Source organism: Chlorocebus sabaeus, chromosome 22, assembly GCF_047675955.1.
Source record: "Chlorocebus sabaeus isolate Y175 chromosome 22, mChlSab1.0.hap1, whole genome shotgun sequence".
Classification (NCBI taxonomy): Eukaryota; Metazoa; Chordata; class Mammalia; order Primates; family Cercopithecidae; genus Chlorocebus; species Chlorocebus sabaeus.
In genome coordinates, this window is record NC_132925.1 from 46,681,469 (window position 1) to 46,688,043 (window position 6,575).

A 6,575-nucleotide genomic window follows, 5' to 3' on the forward strand; every position below is an offset into this window, starting at 1 on the left:
GAAAAGACAATTCATTGTACAGGTGACTTTGGGCCTTCTTGTTCTTTTCTGAAGGCCTGTTTTATGTTATCCATGTATTTACTCTCCCCACATACAGCTGAGAACCAGCTGGGTGCATTCTAGGAAGAACCCTATGTGACATGGATTGGCATTGCACTGAACCCCTGACTTACTCTGGAGGGCGATGGCATATTTCATGACACCCCTCAGGCATGGCTCAGCCCTGCATTTGTTCAAGTCTTCTGTGTTGACCCCATCTTAGTCCATTTGGGCTGCTATAACAAAATACCTTAAACGGGGTGACTATAAAACATCAGAAATTTATTTCTCACAGTTCTTGAAGCTAGGAAGTCCAAGATCAAGGATCCAGCAGTTATGGTGTCAGGTGAAAGCTTTCTGCTTCTTAGAAGGTACCTTCTTGCTGTCCTCACATGGTGGTAAAAGGGGCCAGGAAGCTCTCTGAAGTTGCTTTTATAAAGGTACAAATCACATTCATGATGACTCCACCCTCATGGCCTCATCACCTCTCAAAGGCCCCATTCCCTAAGCTATCACATTGGTGATTAGGTTTAAACATACGAATTTGGGAGGAGTAGCATAAAGATTCAGATCAGAGCAGTCCCTTAATGCAGGGGTCCTCAACCCCTGGGCCACAGGCTGGTAACGGTCCATGGCCTGTTAGGAACCGGGCCACACAGCAGGATGTGAGTGGCAGGGCAGTGAGCATTACCCCCTGAGCTCCACCTCTTGTCAGATCATTAGATTCTTGGCATTAGATTCTCATAGGAGTTTGAGCCCTATTGTGAACTGTGCATGCAAGAGATCTAGGTTCCATGCTCCTTATGAGAATCCAATGTCTGATGATCTGAAGTGGAACAGTTTCATCCTGAAACCATCTCCCCTCCCCTCAACCATGGAAAATTTGTCTTCCACAAAACTGGTCTTTGGTGCCAAAAAGGTTGGGGACCACTGTCTTAATAGGATTTTGTCATCTACTCTCTAAGAAATCACGTCTTTGGTTAGGTTTATTTCTAGGTATGTATAAGTTTGGTTGCTATGGCTAATGGGCTTTCAATTTCTAAGAAAAAATTCTAATTAGTTATTACTAGTCAATAGAAATGTTATTGATTTTTGGATGTTGATCTTATATACCTTATTAGTGCTTACCATGTGCAGGGCACCATTCCAAGATCTTCACATGTATAAACTTAATTAACAACCCTTTGGGGTATGTACTAATGATATCTCTAATCTGCACTGTGAAAAAGAGGACACAGAATGATTGCTTCCTTGTAGAATCTGTTATATTTTCTAGATATGTGACTATATTGCTTATAAATAATGACAATTATTTCTCTCCCTTTCCAAAGCCTGTGCTTATTCCTTTTTCTTGTTAACTTGCATCCACTCAAGCTGATACTGAGTAGTGCCAGTGGGAGCACATACCCTTGCCCACCTCCTCCCTCCAGTGGGCACTGTGTTCATGTTCCCAGAGTTCGATATTTGAGGCAGATTTCAGGTAGAAGTTCTACTCAATGGAAGAAGATAACATCTATACATGGTTCACCAAGAATCCTTACTGTGAATGAGTTTTGGAACTCACCAAATGTTTTTTCCAGCATTGATTGAGATGAATATGTGGCTTTTCTCTAGTCTATTAATGAAGCGAATGACATTATGACTTTTCTCATGTGAAATTATCCTTACACTCCTGAGCTAAACTCTACTTGGCATTTTCTTTAAAGCACTGCTGAACTTGACTTGCTAATGTTTTATTTGGGATTATGTCCATCTGTTTATATATAAGATCGGCTGTACTTTCTTAGGGTGTCCTTGATTGGGTTTTCTAACAGGTTTGTGCTTATTTTAGAAATGACTCAGCCATAAGGAACAAAAACAAATAACTAAACCTTTCACCAGCATCTGAGACGAGAAGTTTAGAGGCACGGGCTGCTGACATTCTTCCAGGCATCCGCTGAGGCCTGGACAACCATCTTTCACCCTTGGTTGTAAGGCGACCAGCTCAGCGCCAGGCAGTGTCCATGGCAAGGGGCCAGGGATGGGGAGACACCAGATACCCTGCTGGCTTTGGCCAGGAAGGTAAAAGCTTTCCCTGAACCTCCCAGAACATTTCTGCTTGTGTTTCATTGGCCAGAACATTTCTGCTTGTGTTTCATTGGCCGGAATTGTCATATGGGAACCTCTACCTGCAAAGAAGATGGGCAAAGTATTTCATTTTTCCAGCCTCTCTTGGCGGAGTTAAAAAGGCATGGAGGACCAGGCGTGAGAGTGAGCGTGTTACCCAGCAGAACTGGTCACAGCCTGCTTTGCATGGTGTCCTGAATTTTTTCCACGTTCTGAAACAGTGGCATGAGATGGCTTGGTAGAATGCACCCACAAACCCATCTCATCATGGTGTTATTTTACAGATAGATCTTGGGGTTACACTTATAGTGTATTTTAAGCTCATTGAGTTCTTCAAATTGTCTACTTTTTCTTGGGCTGATTTTGATGATTTATATTTTCCTAGAAAGTTGGTTATTTCATTAAGCATTAACAACAACATAATAATAATTGTACATGGCGTGTTCTTACAATTCTAAAAAAATCTCCTTTTAACCTAAAGTTGAATTTCATTTTTCCTGATATGAATTTGTGTACCCCTCCCTTCCTTTTCTCTCTGTCTTTCTCTCTCATTTGTGAAGATTGGCCAATTGCCAATTTTATGAGTCTTTTCAAAAGAATAAGCTTTGGGTTTTTCTGATAAACACTAATGAAATTTAAAAATACAAAAGCATTTTTTTTTTGCTTTTAAGTTTATCAATTTTATTCTTCCCTTTTCACCATTTTTTGTTGCTGTTATTCTTTTTCTAGAGTTCAGGGTTTATGACTTAGTTCATCTATTTTCATTCTTATTAGGAAATATCTCCAAACACTGAAGAGTGATGAGAACAAGATAATGAATACTTACCACTACAATTTGACAAATTTAACAAATTTAGTTATTGTGGCACAACTTATTTGAGATTTTTAAAAAAGGTATTACACTTAAGCTCTTTTTGCTCTTTTTTTTTAATTTTTTTTTTTTTTTTTTGAGACGGAGTCTCGCTCTGTTGCCCAGTCTGGAGTGCAGTGGCCTGATCTCAGCTCACTGCAAGCTCTGCCTCCTGAGTTTATGCCATTCTCCTGCCTCAGCCTCCCGAGTAGCTGGGACTACAGACACCTGCCACCTAGCCCAGCTAGTTTTTTGTATTTTTTGGTAGAGACCGGGTTTCACTGTGTTAGCTAGGATGGTCTCAATCTCCTGACCTCATGATCCACCCATCTCGGCCTCCCAAAGTTCTGGGATTACAGGCTTGAGCCACCGTGCCCGGCCGCTCTTTTTTAATGTCTCTCCCCACAACTCACCTCTTTTGCTAACTGCCATCCAATTGTATACTTCTATTAAACATGTATGTGTCTGTAAACAACGTGTAGAGTTGTTTTACATTCATTAAAACTTCACATTATCACACTATAAATCTTGTTTGTTAACGTTTTTTTCTACCAGCATTAGATTTTTGAGATATATCAATGCAAATATATTTCACTCATGTTCACTGCTGCATGAAAATGCCACGATTTGTGATTCATGTATCCAGTTTCCTACTGATGGACATTTAGGTTGTTCCCATGTTGTTACTATTATTTTTAACCGTTGCAAATAGCAAACATCCTTGCATATTTCTTTTCCTGCACATAATTCAGAGGTTCTCTATGCTGGATACTTAGAAGTGGAATTTCTAGGCCATGAGGTATGTGTATCTTCAGGTTTACTAGAAAATACCAAATTGTTCTCCAAAGTGGCTGTGCCAGTTTAAACTCCACCAGCAGGGCACCAGAGTTCCCAATGCTCCACATTCCGCCAACACTTGCTTATTGTCGCACTTTATACATTTTGCCGAGGTGATGGGTATGGAATAACATCTTATGATTGTTTTAATATGCATTTTCTGTGTTTTAATGGGCTTCATTATGTTTTCGTGTGTTTATTTGCCATTTAGATTTCTTCTTCTCTGAATTGCCTGTTTCTAGTCTCTGCTTATTTTTCTGTGCAGATTTTTGTCCTTTTCCTGCTGAGTTGTAGGAGTTCTTCTATCAGCTGGGGGTTAATTCTCCGTTAATTTTGGACATTGCATGTGTCTTCCTCCTTCTGGGGAATGTCTGTTTGCTTTGTCATTGGTGTCTCTTATCGCCTTAAAAGCTTCCATTTTAAGGTGGTAAAATTAATTAATCATATCCTTTATGTCTTGTTCAAGAAGTTCTTCCCTACACCAATGTCATAAAGATATTTTTTCATTTGTTTCCTCTAATGTTAAACATGTTTCAAAATTAGGCACTTAATCCATTTGGAATTTATTCTTGTGCATGGCATGATATAGGGGAATGAATTTTTAAATTTCCATCTAAATAACCAATTTCCCACAACCACTTATGTAAAAGTCTATTGTTTTACCAGCAATTTATTATGGCATCTCTGTGGCATACCAGTGTTCACATCTAGGACCAGGGCTATTTTACTCTATTTCATTGGCTTTAAAAAAAAAATTCCTACTTTGAATACCAAACTGTCTTTAATTACTGTGTAAGTCTACACGTTTTGTAGAGAATGTCTTCCCCTACCTTATACACTTCCATGAACCTTTACTCTTCCATATGAATGTTCAGGTTAATTTTTGTTATATTTTATCCAGCATTTTTTGTTTTTTCAGTTGGAGGCTTATTCATTATATTTTCTTTCTGATTAATGCTGATATTTAGAAAAGGTTTGGATTTTTCCCTACCAAGTTAGTAACAGTTCTTAAAAGTATTTTAGAAGTTTTTCAACCTCTTCTCTTGGGTTTTTAGGTAGAAAACAGTGTCACTGCAAATAATTATAACAGCAGCTAATAATCAATGAGTATACATATATCAAGACATCATTGTCTCGATATAATTTTGATTTGTTATTTTAAAAATATAAATAAATATTTAAAAATAAATAAATAATTGATTAGTGAGACCTAAGGACATTGTGGGATTCTTTATGTATTCTTCACAAGAACTTCAAGCCTACAATTCTCCCCCATCTTACAGATGAGGACACAGAGGCAAAGGGTGAATAAATGACTGCCCAAGGTCACCAGTTAGTAACACGGTGAGGGTGGCATCAGCCTCCGTGCTTCCCCTGTCAGCCACCACACCATACTGTCTCCCTAAAACAGAGTTGTACTTCTTACTTTTATGATTTATATCTTTCTTGTATTACTGAACCAGATTCTGTCTTGTTAGGCAACCTTACCTCTTACTTCACAGAGAAAATAAAGTTCCTGTAAGTCTTTGAAAGACTTCTTCCCCCTGACACCAACTTTCCAATTCTCCTATCCTAACTGGGAATTCAACAATTCAATTCTGATGCTAACTGCAGAGTTAGGCTTGGACTCCACCAATTGAAGGACCCAGTCCCACATGACTGTGCTTTCTGCAGATACCAGTCACAAATGGGGTACCCCTTTCTGCCCAGGCAACTATAAATTTGGGGGTTCCCACAGCCCTCTCCCCTCAGGTTCAAGAATCCACTAGAAACACAGAACTCAGGAAAGTGCTGCACTCACCATTCCTGGCTTGTGATAAAGAGTGCAACTCAGAAACAGCTGGATGGAAGAGACGCATATGGCAAAGTCTTAGAAGGGGCGGGGGGCTTCCACACCCTTGCTGGGCACACACCTCCCAGCACCTCCGCATGTTCACCAATCTGGAAACTCTCCAAACCCTGTTGTTTAGGGGGTTTTATGGAGTCCTTGTTACATGGGCATAACTGATGAAATACTTGATCAAAAATGATTGCTGTCGATTTCTAGCCTCTTTCCCCACCCAGGAAGTTGGGGAATGGGTCTGAAATTCCCAATCCTCTAATCATGGCTTGGTCTTTCTGGTGATCAGCCCCAATCCTGAAGCTATGTGGGGGCTCCCAGCCACCAATCATCTCATTAGCTTACAAAAGACGTTCTTTTTATTAATGAAATGCTTCACGAATTTGCATGTCATCTTTGCACAGAAGCCATGCTAATCTCTGTATTGTTCCAGTGGTAGTATCTGTGCTGCCAAAGCAAGCCCACAAAAGACATTCTTGTCACTCAGGAGATTCCAAGTGTTTTAGGAACTCTGTGTCAAGACAAAGACCAGATATTTATTTTTTATTATGCCACAGTCCTTCCACGTCCCATTGACAAGTACACTCACTTATGGTTTCACATTCAGTACATTCAGGGCCCTCTCTCCCATTATGATGGGCAAAGTGTTCTTCCACCTGCCTCAAACTGTTTTCCCACATGTGCTTTACACACTGCAATGGTTAATTTTATATGCCAACTTGACTGGGCCACAGGGTGCCCAGATATATGGTCAAACATCATTCTGGGTGTTTCCGTGAGGGTGGTTTTAGATGAGATTAACATTTAAATCTGTAGACTAAGTAAAGTGCATTGCCCTCTACAATTTAGGTGGGCCTCATCCCATCAACTGGAGTCCTGATTAGAGCAAAAAGGCAGGCCAAA

General features: G+C 39.9%; 1 pseudogene; it reads right to left on the reverse strand.

Moving 5' to 3' along the window:
• Positions 1-6,031: 6,031 nt before the first annotated feature.
• On the reverse strand, positions 6,032-6,131 carry LOC119626010 (U6 spliceosomal RNA; annotated as a pseudogene).
• Positions 6,132-6,575: the final 444 nt, after the last annotated feature.